Source organism: Triticum urartu, chromosome 6A, assembly GCF_056163025.1.
Source record: "Triticum urartu cultivar PI428250 chromosome 6A, HENAU_Tu73, whole genome shotgun sequence".
Taxonomy (NCBI): Eukaryota; Viridiplantae; Streptophyta; class Magnoliopsida; order Poales; family Poaceae; genus Triticum; species Triticum urartu.
This window is the reverse complement of record NC_141878.1, coordinates 505,936,250-505,952,005: the sequence shown is the minus strand read 5'-3', so window position 1 is coordinate 505,952,005 and position 15,756 is coordinate 505,936,250.

Genomic DNA, 15,756 nt, shown 5'->3' with positions numbered 1-15,756 from the left:
CAAGAGAATCAAGAAAAAACTATTTTACATGCCCATTTGGTACTTTTGCTTATAGGCGTATGCCTTTTGGTTTATGTAATGCACCTACTACCTTTCAAATATGTATGACTGTTATATTCTCTGACTTTTGTGAAAAGATTGTTGAGGTTTTCATGGGTGATTTTTTTCGTTTACGGAACTTCTTTTGATGATTGCTTAAGCAACCTTGATCGAGTTTTGCAGATATGTAAAGAAACTAATATTGTCTTGAATTGGGAGAAGTATCACTTTATGGTTAATGAAGGTATTGCCTTGGGGCAAAAAATCTCCGAACGAGGTATTGAATTTGATAAAGATAAAGTTGATGCAATTGAAAAAATGGCGTGTCCTAAGGATATCAAAGGTATAAGAAGTTTCCTTGGTCATGTTGGTTTCTATAGGAGATTTATTAAAGATTTCTCTAAAATTTCTAGGACTCTCACTAATCTTTTGTAAAAAGATGTTCCATTTGTTTTTTACAATGATTGTGTAGAAGCCTTTGAAATACTTAAGAAAGCCTTAATTTCTACACCTATTGGTCAACCACCTGATTGGAACCTACCCTTTGAAATTATGTGTGATGCCAGTGATTATGTTGTTGGTGTTTCTAGGACAAAGGGTTGTTAAGAAATTAAATGTTATCCATTATGCTAGCAAAACTCTAGACAGTGCTCAAAACTTTTGCTGCTACTCAAAAAGATTTTTTAGCAGTTGTGTTTGCTTGTGATAAATTCAGATCTTACATTGTTAATTCCAAGGAAATTGTTCACACTGATCATGCTGCTATCAAATACCTTATGGAAAAGAAAGATGCTAAACCTGGACTCATTAGGTGGGTTCTTTTGCTGCAAAAATTTGATTTACATATTACTCATAGGAAAGGGGCTAAGAACCCCATAGCAGATAATTTGTCTAGGTTAGAAAATATTCTTGATGACTGATACGTCTCCATCGTATCTACTTTTCCAAACACTTTTGCCCTTGTTTCGGACTCTAACTTGCATGATTTGAATGGAACTAACTCGGACTGGCGTTGTTTTCAGCAGAATTGCCATGGTATTATTTTTGTGCAGAAATAAAAGTTCTCAGAATGACCTGAAAATCAACGGAGATTATTTTTGGAATATATAAAAAATACTGGAAGAAGAATCCACGTCAGGGGGCCCACACCCTGTCCACGAGGGTGGGGGCGCGCCCCCTGCCTCGTGGGCCCCCTGACGCTCCACCGACCACAACTGCAACTCCATATATTCATGTTCGGGGAGAAAAAAATCAGAGAGAAGGATTTGCGATACGGAGCCGCCGCCAAGCCCTAAACACTCTCGGGAGCGCTGATCTGGGTCCCGTTCGGGGCTCCGGAGAGGGGAATCCGTCGCCATCGTCATCATCAACCTTCCTCCATCACCAATTTCATGATGCTCACCACCGTGCATGAGTAATTCCATCGAAGGCTTGCTGGACGGTGATGGGTTGGATGAGATTTATCATGTAATCGAGTTAGTTTTGTTAGGTTTTGATCCCTAGTATCCACTATGTTCTGAGATTGATTTTGCTATGACTTTGCTATGCTTAATGCTTGTCACTAGGGCCCGAGTGCCATGATTTCAGATCTGAACCTATTATGTTTTCATGAATATATGTGAGTTCTTGATCCTATCTTGCAAGTCTATAGTCACCTATTATGTGTTATGATCCATTAACCCCGAAGTGACAATAATCGGGATACTTACCGGTGATGACCGTGGTTTGAGGAGTTCATGTATTCACTATGTGTTAATGCTTTGGTCCGGTACTCTATTAAAGGAGGCCTTAATATCCCTTAGTTTCCAATAGGACCCCGCTGCTGCAGGAGGGTAGGACAAAAGATGTCATGCAAGTTCTTTTCCATAAGCACGTATGACTATATTCAGAATACATTCCTACATTACATTGATGAACTGGAGCTAGTTCTGTGTCACCCTATGTTATAACTGTTGCTTGATCGATCGCATCCGACATATTCTCCATCACCGATCCAATGCCTACGAGTTTTTCATACATTGTTCTTCGCTTATTTATTTTTCCGTTGCTACTGTTACAATCACTATAAAACCAAAAATATTACTTTTGCTACCGTTACCACTACTATCATATTACTTTGCTACTAAATACCTTGCTGGAGATATTAAGTTTCCAGGTGTGGTTGAATTGACAACTCAGCTGCTAATACTTGAGAATATTCTTTGGCTCCCCTTGTGTCGAATCAATAAATTTGGGTTGAATACTCTACCCTCGAAAACTGTTGCGATCCCCTATACTTGTGGGTTATCAAGACTATTTTCTGGCGCCGTTGCCGGGGAGCATAGCTCTATTCTTTGCGTCACTTGGGATTTATATCTGCTTATCACTATGAAGAACTTGAAAGATCAAAGAACCAACATTTTTCCCTCAACTACGAGGGGAGGTAAGGAACTGCCATCTAGCTCTGCACTTGATTCACCTTCTGTTTTGAGTAAACTTGCGACACCTACACATGCTATTGATTCTGATAGGTCGCATGTTATTGATGATGCCACTTCTGCTTTGCATGATACTTACGATGAAACTACTTCTATGCTTGATACTACTGTGCCATTAGGGAAATTTCTTGATGAACAACTTGTTAGGGCTAGAGAGAATGAAATTATTGAATCTGATAATAATGATGAAAGTGATGATGAAGATTCTCCCCCTAGATATGAATTGCCTGTTGTTCCTGAGGGTTATGTTATGGATGAAGAAACTGCTAGAGACTTATTAGCTTGCAATGATAGATCTGATCTAAAGAAATTATTAGTTAAGATTAAAGAAAAGTCTTTGAATGCTAGAATAAAATATGACCCTGCTTCTGCTACTTCACCTATCTTTATTATTGATAAGGATTAATGTTTCTTGGTCGATCCTGAGTTAATTACTTTGGTTGAATCTGATCCCTTTTATGGCTATGAATCTGAAACTGTTGTGGCACATCTCACTAAATTAAATGATATAGCCACCCTGTTTACTCATGATGAGAGAACTCGCTATTACTTTGTCCTTAAGTTGTTTCCGTTCTCATTAAAGGGTGATGCTAAAACATGGTTTAATTCTCTTGATCCTGGTTGTGTGCGTAGTCCCCGGGATATGATTTATTACTTCTCTGCTAAATATTTCCCCGCTCATAAGAAACAAGATGCCTTAAGGGAAATATATAATTTTGTGCAAGTTGAAGAAGAGAGTCTCCCACAAGCTTGGGGGAGGCTTCTCCGATTACTTAAAGCTTTGCCTGATCATCCTCTCAAGAAAAAAGAAATACTTGATATCTTTTATAATGGACTAACCGATGCTTTCAGAGATTACCTGGATAGTTGTGTTGGTTGTGTTTTCAGGGAAAGAACTGTTGATCAAGCTGAATTGCTATTGAATAATATGTTGACTAATGAAAATAATTGGACACTTCCTGAACCAACTCCTAAGCCGACTCCGAAGAAAAGGGGTATTATATTTCTCAGTCCTGAAGATATGCAAGAGGCAAAGAAATCTATGAAAGAAAAGGGTATTAAAGCTGAAGATGTTAACAATTTACCACCTATTGAAGAAATACATGGTCTTGATAACCCGACACAGGTAGTAAAGGTAAATTCTCTCTATAGATTTGATGAAGGTGATATTCCTCGTTATAAGTCTGCTAGCCAATGCTTAGATGAGTTTGATAATTTTATTGTCAAACAAGAAAACTTCAATGCTTATGTTGGTAGACAATTGAAATGCAATGTTGATATGCTTGAACACTTGAGTGATTGTATGTCTAGAGTTAAAGATGAACTTAAACTTATTAGTAAACATGCTTCTATGGTTACCACTCAAGTAGAACTAGTACTTAAGGCTCAGAATGATTTGCTCAATGAATTAAATAATAAGAGTAGTGATAATGATGTTAGAGTTATGACTAGAGGAGGTGAAATGACTCAGGAACCTTTGTATCCTGAGGGCCACCCCAAGAGAATTGAGCAAGATTCTCAGAGAGCTAATGTTGATGCACCTAGTTGTTCTAAGAAGATGAAAAAGAAAAATGATAGGACTTTGCATGCTTCTAGTGAACCTGTTGTTGACACACCTAAGAATCCCAATGATATTTCTATTTCTGATGCTGAAACACAATCTGGTAATGAACATGAACCTAGTGATAATGTTAATGATGATGTTCATGTTGATGCTCAAGCTAGCAATGATAATGACGTAGAGATTGAACCTGTTGTTGATCTTGATAACCCACAATCAAAGAATCAACGTTATGATAAGAGAGACTTCGTTGCTAGGAAACACGGTAAAGAAAGAGAGACATGGGTTCAGAAAACCATGCCTTTTCCTCCTAAACCATCCAAGAAAAAGGATGATGAGGATTTTGAGCGTTTTGCTGAAATGATTAGACCTATCTTTTTGCGTATGCGTTTGACTGATATGCTTAAAATGAATCCTTATGCTAAGTACATGAAAGATATTGTTACAAATAAAAGAAAGATACCGGAAGCTGAAATTTCCACCATGCTTGCTAATTATACTTTTAAGGGTGGAATATCAAAGAAACTTGGAGATCCAGGAGTACCAACTGTACCATGCTCCATTAAAAGAAACTATGTTAAAACTGATTTATGTGATCTTGGAGCCGGTGTTAGTGTTATGCCTCTCTCTTTATATCGTAGACTTCATTTGAATAAGTTGACACCTACTGAAATATCTTTGCAAATGGCTGATAAATCAACAGCTATACCTGTCGGTATTTGTGAGGATGTGCCTGTTGTGGTTGCAAATGTTACTATTTTAACGGACTTTGTTATTCTTGATATTCTCGAGGACGATAGTATGTTTATTATTCTTGGAAGACCCTTTTTGAATACTGCAGGGGCTGTTATTGATTGCAACAAAGGCAATGTCACTTTTCATGTTAATGGTAATGAGCATATGGTACACTTTCCAAGGAAACAACCTCAAGTCCATAGTATCAATTCAATTGGAAAATTTTAAAAAATCACTATTGGAGGTTTTGAATTTCCTCTTCCTACTATCAAGAAGAAATATGATATTCTTATTGTTGGGGATGTGCATATCCCTGTTGAGGTAACCTAGTGTTATTCGAAATTTTTACGGTTTCATGTTATTCGAAATGAGTTTGTTAACAAGACCTGATCAACCTTGTTTGTATTCCTTTTGATGAGAATGAGATGGATGAATTTAGAAAGCACAACTCTTTGTACCCTCTTTTTACTTTCTGTTATTTATATTAAATAAAGCAAAAATAGTATTTTCTGTTTGTTTTCTGAATTATTCATGCAATAAAAAATACCCCGAAAATAAAAGTTCTCCAAATGCCCTGAAAATTAAATATGATTTTTTCTAGAATATTTGAGAATTTCTGGCACTGAGAACACACCAGGGGGACCCACCACATGCCCACGAGGGTGGAGGGCGCGCCCTACCCCCTGGGCGCGCCCCCCTGCCTCGTGGACCCCACGTGGGTCCCCTCCACTTATCCTTGCACCCACACACTTTGTCTTGCTCCAAAAAAATCATCCACCAGCTCAAACCCGAGTTCTAGCTCATCTTGCTGCCATTTTCATTCTCCTTGTTCAAAGCTCCATTCACAAAACTGCTTTGGGGGATTGTTCTTTGGTATGTGACTCCTCCAATGGTCCAATTAGTTTTTGTTCTAGTGCTTTATTCATTGCAATTTTTTGCTGCTTAGGTGACCTTGTTCTTGAGTTTGCATGTCAAATTTATGTGGTCAAAAGTAGTTTTAATGCATGATATAGCCTCTAGGCACTTGTAGGAGTAGTTACCATCAACTTGTTGAGTTTGGTTCACTTTTATTTTTGAGTTACTAAAAAATTCAGAAATTTTTCAGAGGAAGAAATATGTTTAAGAAAATGTACCAAGGTGGTTTCTCAAGGAAACAAGGACCCAGGCCCGCAATACGCGAGCCGGATAATGAACTACCAAGGGACTCTCAAGTGCGGCCTTGTGAATGGCCGTCGGAGGACTTCATGGTTCGAGCAGGAATTAAGGAGGAATTTGACACATACGTGCGTAACGCTGATCTTGAGAGCTTCGAGGCAGATAAGTGCCGTCAGTACTACTACCTCACTGATTCCTTTGTGAGAAGGTTTGAATTTACATCATCACGCAATTCTCAAACTGTCCTGTTTGATCTTTATGATAAATCTTATAGCATGGACTTAGAAGGTTTGAATACTGCTTGTAAACTCCCACAGTGGGGTAATGTTAGTGAACCTCGTAAATCTGAATATAAGGATTTTCTTGCTTGTATCACTATGGGGGAATCTAGGGAAATCACGCAAGCCACCACAGGGAGCATTCATTTTCCTACTATACATTATTTTGCTCTCTTTATAGGTAAATGCATAAATGGTAAGGATGAGGCATGTCACATGTGTGTTCCAGATCTTAGTGTTCTCAAGAGTTTTGTATTAGGAGATTGACAATATAACTTGGTGGGCCATTGTTGCTCGTAGGGTGCATAATAACAAAATTAATGGAGATTTCTTTGGTGGAATTTATGCAACCCATTTAGCTGATTTTCTTGAGGTACCCATACATGGATATGATATTGAGTTGCCTCTTGCTTATTTAGATTATAATGCTATGGTTCATCATCAGTTTGTTGAGAGGAACAATCAGTCCCTCCAGTACCAACTAATCTTTGACAGACGACGCACATATCATGTCGCCCTCCCTGCTCCTGCTTTCTTAGACTTTCAGGCAAAAGGGAGATATGTTATAACCAGGGAGAAGGCGGACGAGTACGAGAGGAGCACGGAGGCAGCCCGCCTCCAAGCTGCAGCTCTTCAGGCAGTAGCTAACGCATCTCTATACGACCCCAGCTTCAACTTCGGATATCCACCAGGCCATCCATGGGCATAGACCAACTTAGGCCAAAAGCCTAAGCTTGGGGGAGTACGTATTTCTCACGGACATTACATTCATGTTCACACACTCATGCCAGTTGTCGGTGCTCATACTTTTTCATTGTATTATCCATGCTAGTTTATTTTCTTTTTAAGCTTTCTTCTTGTATGTTTGAAAAACCTTAAGAAAAACCAAAAAAATAGTTGTAGCTTTTAGCTAGTTTATTTTCCATGCATGTAGTAGTAATAATTAAAAAGAAAACCCAAAAATATTTCTCGTTCTTCTTTTGCTTGTTGGGAGCTTTCCCGTGTAAATAGTTTTATTTCTTTTCTTTGGGAGTCGAGAAGAGAAGACCATAATGAAAATGTTGAGTGGCTCTTATATGCATTATTGTTAATCTAACAAAGAGCCCATATTACCTTGTCTTCTCCCATGAATTGAATGCTTGCAGATTCCAGCTTAGTCCAATGCACGTGCACTATTATTATTATCCACACTATTTGGTCGTGCAAGTGAAAGGCAATAATGACGATATATGATGAACTGATTGAGATAAGAAAAGCTGGTATGAACTCGACCTCTCTTGTTTTTGTAAATATGATTAGTTTTCCCGATTCAGCCTATTATGAAAGAAACATGTTTGCAATGACAATTAAAGATTATAGTTTCTTATGCCATGCTTAATTAACTAGGAGTTTATAATGGTTTACCTTGCGTGCCAACATGCTATTGAAATGGTTGTGATGTGGTATGATAGGGTGGTATCCTCCTTTGAACGATTTGAGTGGCTTGACTTGGCACATGTTCACGCATGTAGTTGAAACAAAATCAACATAGCCTCCATGATATTTATGTCCATGGTGCATTATATCCTACTCATGCTTGCATTCAGTGTTGATTAATTTTAATGCATGTTCATGACTATTGACGCTCTCTAATTGGTCATTTCCCAGTCTTTTTCTAGCCTTCACTTGTACTAAGCGGGAATACTGCTTGTGCATCCAATTCCATAAACCCCAAAGTTATTCCATATGAGTCCACCATATCTTCCTATATGCGGTATCTACCTGCCGTTCCAAGTTAATTTGTATGTGCCAAACTCTAAACCTTCAAATAAACATTCTGTTTTGTATGCTCGAATAGCTCATATATCAACTAGGGTTTTTTGTATCTTCCATGCTAGGCGGGTTATTCTCAAGAGGAGTGGACTCCGCTCCTCATTCACGAGAAAATGGCTGGTCACCGGGATGCCCAGTCCCATGCGCAAATCAAATCAAAATAATTGCAAACAAAAATCCCCCAGGATTGTTGTTAGTTGGAGGCACCCGTTGTTTCGGGCAAGCCATGTATTGATGCTTGTTGGTCATGGGGGAGTATAAACTTTACCATTCTGCTTGGGAACCGCCTATAATGTGTGTAGCATGGAAGATATCGAGATCTCTCGGTTGTTATGTTGACAATGAAAGTGTACCGCTCAAAATATTATTCATATCTATTTCAAAACCGAGCTCTGGCACCTCTACAAATCCCTGCTTCCCTCTATGAAGGGCTTATCCATTTACTTTTATGTTGAGTCATCATCCTCTTATTAAAAAGCACTAGTTGGAGAGCACCTCTGTCATTTGCATCCATTGCTGTTAGTTTACATTGAGTATAACTTGACTGGATCTCTTTTACCATGTGTCGGTGTCAAAACCGGCGGATCTCGGGTAGGGGGTCCCGAACTGTGCGTCTAGGACAGATGGTAATAGGAGACAGGGGGCACTTTGTTTTACCCAGGTTCGGGCCCTCTCGATGGAGGTAAAACCCTACTCCTGTTTGATTAATACTGATGATACGGGTAGTACAAGAGTAGATCTACCACGAGATCGAGGAGGCTAAACCCTAGAAGCTAGCCTATGTTATGATTGTTGTGTATGGAACTGATTCTGTCCTACGGACTACGACCCTCCGGTTTATATAGACACCGGATAGGGTTAGGGTTACACAAAGTCGGTTACAATGGTAGGAGATCTTGAATATCCGCATCGCCAAGCTTGCCTTCCACGCCAAGGAAAGTCCCATCCGGACACGGGACGAAGTCTTCAATCTTGTATCTTCATAGTCCAGGAGTCTGGCTGAAGGTATAGTCCGGCTACCCGAACACCCCCTAATACAGGACTCCCTCAGTAGCCCCCGAACCAGGCTTCAATGACGACGAGTCCGGCGCGCAAATTGTCTAGCATTGCAAGGCGGGTTCTTCTCCAAATCTTGTGTACCTGTAGGAATAATGTCCTATTCTTGTAATGTAGTGCTCCTCGGCTTCCATGCCCAATAATGGTCGTCTTCTACGTGTAAAGCAGATGCGAAAAACCGGGGTGATTTTACATTTACACCCCTGGCCGTATAAACGAGCCGCCTATTTAATAGGATGGGGATTTAGATCCAAACCACATCTCCTCCTTTCCACGAGTGATCATCAGAGCGCTTCTAGCAAAGGTCTATTCCAACATGACCAGCCGTCTTAGCTCCTCCCCTCGCCCCTCCGGTCCCAAACCCGGGGACTGGGAGAGTTGTACCATCCCGCATAGCAAGTTAGCGTCACTTCAAGCCCAGGGATTCCTCCCCCAGGCATGCATGGTCCCGATCCGAGCCGGTCTCGCCACCTATAATGGAAGAAAACAAGCGGAGAGCACCCCCAATCCTTCTAGGGGAGAGCGGGTATGCCTCGTCCCCTATCTATTAAGGGGACCAGGATTTCCAATTCACCCATTTCTTCACGGGCTTCTGGAGTTTTACGGCCTCCAACTGCACAATCTCACGCCCGCCTCCGTGTTGCATATTGCGGGTTTCGTCGCCCTTTGCGAGCTATTTTTAGGCGTTGAGGCTCATTTCGCATTGTGAAAGAGGTTATTCTGCTTGGTTCCCCGTTCTCGAAAGGGGTCCATATACCAAGTGGGCAGAGCCGAAGTATGGCGCATCACCGGGACCGGATACCTATCCGGAACCCCAAAGGAAGCGTCCGAGGACTGGCCTTCGGAATGGTTTTACATAGATGACGTCCCGCTACCGGACCCTATCCGGGTCGGTCTCCCTGAGTTCAACAGTGCTCCATTGAAGAAACGCTTGAGCTGGCGTGCGCGGATCTCTCAGAGAGAAAGCGACAGAGACGTCCTTTACCTAATGGGCCGAATAAGACTGTTGGCTCATTCGGACTAACCATGATTGGAGTCATGGCCGCATGCATTATGCGAGGGGTGCAGCCGCTTCAATACAGAGGCCACCCAATGTGGGAATTCAACGGGGAGGATGACGCCACCCGTTACGGTCGTAAAGGGCGGACTCGCCCGCCGCTCTAGAAAAGATCTTATCCTCCTTGTACAAGGGAGAAAAGGAGGAATTCCTCTGCATCAATCCGTGGGCCGGATTTAGCATGAACGATCCTCCAAGTTGGGTAAGTGAACAATTGCGCTTGCCCGTTTGTTTTATACCCCCGTGGTTAGATAGGTAGTCTAACGACTTCAATGCAGGAACTGCGACAGGAGGTAAAGAATATAAGCAGCCGCCCTCCACAGCCCGAGGACCCAGAACGGTCCCTTGATCCGGACTCCGAAGAGGATCCGGACATATCGGTGGAGCTTATCGACGGGGTGTTCTATCAGCTAAGCAAGGACAATACCTTGGTAGCCATCACGGTTGATTACCCAGGGTTAATCCCGGCCTCCCAGGTGACGGAAACCGGAGTCTCATTTACTTGAGAGGGATTACACTCTCATGTATTTCGGTGTTTCTGACGACAACCGCGTTTTGAAGGGGAGATTTCCACGGCAAGAGGCCGAACCTGCGGCGGCTAGCCAACGAGGGGCCGCAGAGCCCCGTAGGGCAAAAAGGAATGAAGTCCGGACTGAAATGCCGGCGCAAAGGTATAGTGCACCCTCTGCTTCCCTGGAGTTATTCTGACAGGGTTATATTAACGTTCATGCTATCTTCAGGACGAAGAGACCTCGCCGGACTACATCCGGAGAGGTTGCCAATCGCGCCTCCACCAGCCAGGCTCCAATGTCTAGCCAGGAAGCGGAGGCGAATACAAGGCGCGCACCGGACGCTCCTCCGACAGAGACGCGGACAGGCTGTCCGCCACAAATTCAGAAGTGGAGAGTGCCATGAACCACAGGCGTCGCCGGGCAACTCTACGCGACGGTTGTTTCTCCCAAGAGGCTTTAGATGCCTTTAATTCGGGAGATGCGTACCTCCGTGCCGCTCAAAATGGTTTAGCCAGAGCTACGGAGCAGTATGTGAAAGACATACGGGTAAGAAAATTTTGGTTAAATATATACATATGCCAGTAGCCCCCGAGACTTGAAACAGTTAGAGCAACTGATTTAAGGATCATTTAATATGCAAGTTCTTACAGAGAGGAATACTGTACTGTCCCAGGAGCTGGAGAAGTGCAAGGCCCAACTAGAGGCTGCACTAGCCGCAGTAGGGGAGCCCCGAGAGACCCCCTCAGGTAAAATACACTTTGAAAGATTAGTATTGTGCGGCGTGGATGCAAATCTGACAAGTTAAATTGCAGATGGCGCCGGACTCGATCCGGACAAGCAACAACTCTTACGCCAGCTAAAGGCTGGTGAGAGTATGTTGACAAGGGTGAGGCGAGAGAAGAATGATCTTCAGGATGCCAACACCAAGCTGGATGTCGAACTTAAAGACGTTTGTGGCCAGCTGTCGGACTCCACGAAGGAGAATCAATGGCTTGGACGCGGCATTTTTTGTAAGTGCTTGAGCGAACTTTGAAAAAAGAGTTCGCCAAGGAAGTCGATTAACAGAGTAATGTCTGTAGGTATGCTCACAGGTCGTCCTGCAGAGGAGATGCCCGGTTCTACGGGTGACCTTCTTCCCGAACTCATGCAACTGCACGAGCGAATTCGACAAGCGATGCGAGGTGTTTCCCAAGCCTTATGGCCTGCCCACTCCATGCCCGAGAGCCTTGGAGAGCTTGTGGAGAAGCTGAAGGGAGCTCGGTGGCGCTTCCGGTTGTGGAAGATATCGGCCTGCCGACAAGGCACTCAGGAAGCCTAGGCCATGGTGAAGACCCGTTTTACGAAGTCTGACCCGAACCACATGGCCGAGGTCGGACCAGTGGGGCCTGACGGGAAGGAGATCCCTGTGAGCTTAGTGTACAGCCAAATAGAGTTGGCCGCAAAGTATTCCCAGCAGGACTGTAAATTAGACAGCCTGTTAGATGGTATAGAAGAGGAATACAATCAGTCATAATGACTATGTAATTTTGAATTGACATGTGTAATGCCTTCTAGCCGGATTGTAGATCGTTCGTCGTTGCCGACCTTTTCGCTTCAACCTCGAGACCTGACGGTCTGGAGTGTGTCCGAATACCATAGCGGTTATATAAGAACCGTGGTATGCGTGGAGACCAGGCGTAGGGGTCATTAGTGCTTTATCAGACAAGTGCCCAACTAGTTATGTGATATTACATGGTTAGTAAGAAACATCTTCCAGAGAGAATAGTTCTGTTAGGGGTTCCTTCCGCTGGGAGGCATGCCCTAAAGTGCATGTCCGGACTGCGAAAAAAGACGCAGAAAAAGCATCTGGGGCGTATAAAATGGGTAAAAAGATCATCTTTTATCTCACCGACCGAATATTCCCTTAAGAATGCTAGCTTTCGGCTTCACCCAGTCTGAGGTACACATCCGGCTGACCCGGCAGTAACAATCGCAGAGGTGCTCCCTTTACCACCTAGCCGAACAATCGGGAACGTAGGGGTAAGCACAGGAGCCAGGCAACCCAGCTTGGCCAAAACTTAAGTCATATCGATGCATATAATGGTGAATAAAAAGGTACATGCGGAAGTTTCACGCATGTGTTGGGCATGAAGCCCATATAAATAAGCTTCTGTTAAAGAAGCCCCCAGGTTTAATGAGCGTGAGTGGCGCATCACTTAGATGAGCCTTTAAGGGCGATAAAAGAAAAGAGGGGAAGGAGAGAAATGTAAGACAGAAAAATGCAAAAAATGGACAGAGGAAGGAGACGAACACAGAGTCCGGCACTAGGCGTAGAATCTTCGGAGACGGGTGGCATTCCATGGGTTCGGCTCGAGTCGGTTATCCGACGCATCTCGCAGGCGGTACGCCCCGCCAGTCAGGACTTGGTCGATTATGAATGGACCTTCCCACTGGGGCTTGAGTTTGTCCTTTTTCTTGTCCGACAGGCGTAGAACTAGTTCACCGACATTGTAATTTTTGGCCCGTACTTCTCTGCTTTGATATCTTCGAGCCTGCTGTTGATAGAATGTGGAACGGGCTTTTGCCACGTCGCGCTCCTCCTTCAAAGCGTCCAAACTGTCCTGCCGATCGAGCTCGGCTTCTCTTGCTTCGTACATGCGCACTCGAGGTGAGTCATGAATTATGTCACAGGGCAGAACTGCCTCTGCGCCGTACACCATGAAGAATGGTGTGTATCCGGTGGTGCGATTCAGCGTGGTCCGCAGCCCCTAGAGTACGGAGTCGAGCTCCTCTACCCAGTGCGTATTAGATTCCTTAAGGGACCGCACTAGTCTGGGTTTAATGCCGCTCATGATAAGACCATTTTCACGTTCGACCTGGCTGTTGGTTTGTGGGCGATAGACGGAAGCATAATCGAGCTTGATGCCCATGTTTTTGCACTAGAGTTTTACCTCGTCGGCGATAAAGTTTGTACCGTTATCGGTTATGATGCTGTGGGGGACGCCATAACGGTGTACAACCCCGGATATGAAGTCTATCACAGGTCCGGATTTGGCCGTTTTAACAGGCTTGGCTTCGATCCATTTGGTGAATTTGTCCACCATGACCAATAAATATTTCTTTCTATCGGTCCCGCCTTTAAGGGGTCCGACCATGTCAAGCCCCCAGACCGCAAAAGGCCAGGTGATTGGTATAGTTTGGAGTGCGGTCGGTGGCATATGGCTTTGGTTGTACTAAGTCCTGAGCGTCTGCCCGGGCCGTCGGCCAATAAAAGCCTGTACGGAAAGCCTTGCTAACAAGGGACCGAGCAGCGGCGTGGTGACCACCGAGTCCGGCATGAATTTCAGCCAGAAGGTTACGCCCTTCCTCTTCGGAGATGCACCTTTGAAGGACTCCGGTAGTGCTTTTCTTATAAAGCTCTCCCTCATGGACTCTGTAGGCTTTAGATCGCTGCACTATGCAGCGGGCCTCGTTTTGGTCCTCCGGGAGTTCCTGCCTAGCAAGGTAGGCTAGGAATGGTTCCGTCCACGGGGCGATGACCGCCATTATTACGTGGGCTGAAGGTGTAATTTTATTGGCAGAGCCTCCAATTGTGTCAGATTGTTCGGCGTCGAGTGGTGCGGCTGGGTCCGGGCTGTTATTTGTGGGTTCCCCCTCCCATGCTATAGATGGCTTGAATAATCTTTCCAAAAATATGTTGGGGGGGACTGCATCGCGTTTTGCTCCGATGCGTGCCAGGACATCCGCTGCTTGATTGTTTTCTCGGGCTATATGGTGAAACTCCAGCCCTTCGAACCGAGCTGACATTTTCAGGACGGCGTTGCGGTAAGCTGCCATTTTTGGGTCCTTGGCGTCGAAGTCGCCATTTATTTGGGATATCGCGAGGTTCGAATCCCCGCGTACCTCTAGGCGTTGAATGCCCATGGATACTGCCATCCGGAGGCCATGTAGAAGGGCCTCGTATTCGGCTGCGTTGTTGGAGTCCGTGTACATAATTTGTAGTACATATTGGACTGTGTCTCCTGTGGGGGACGTCAGCACGACGCCAGCCCCCAGTCCGGCCAACATTTTGGAGCCGTCGAAATGCATGATCCAGTTTGAGTATGTGCCGTATTCTTTAGGGAGTTCGGCCTCCGTCCATTCTGCGACGAAGTCGGCCAAAACTTGCGATTTGATAGCTCGCCGTGGCTTATAGGTTATATCAAACGGGAGGAGCTCGATGGCCCATTTTGCGATCCGGCCCGTTGCATCGCGGTTGTTGATAATATCGTTAAGTGGTACTTCCGAGGCTACTGTTATGGAACACTCTTGAAAGTAGTGTCGTAGCTTTCGGGGTGCCATGAATACCGCGTATGCAATTTTTTGATAATGCGGGTACCGTGATTTGCATGGAGTGAGGATAGTGGACACGTAGTAGACCGGCCTTTGAAGGGGGAATTTGTGTCCGTCCGTTTCCCGCTCAACAACGAGCACTGCGCTGACGACTTGATGTGTTGTTGCGATGTACAATAGCATTGGTTCGCCGGTGTTTGGCACGGCCAGGACTGGGTTTGTTGCCAAACTGGCTTTTATTTCATCGAGTCCGGCCGTGGCGGCATCCGTCCACTCGAAGTGTTCGGTGCGCCGAAGGAGGCGATAAAGGGGCAGTGCCTTTTCTCCCAAGCGGGAGATGAAGCGGCTTAAAGCCGCCATGCATCCGGTTAATTTTTGTATTTGTTTGAGGTCCTTTGGGATATCCAATTGTGACAAAGCTCGGATCTTGGCTGGATTTGCTTCAATTCCTCTACCGGATACAATGAAGCCCAAGAGCTTTCCGGCTGGAACGCCGAAGACGCATTTTTCCGGGTTGAGCTTGATGTCGTATTTTCGGAGGTTATCGAATGTGAGCCTCAAGTCGTCTACTAGAGATTCGACATGTCTTGATTTGATGACCACATCATCCACATATGCCTCCACTGTTTTGCCGATCTGATTTGCCAGACATGTCTGGATCATGCGCTGATATGTTGCGCCGGCGTTTTTTAGCCCGAAGGGCATTGTGTTGAAGCAGAATGGGCCGTATGGTGTGATGAATGCTGTTGTAGCTTGGCCTGAT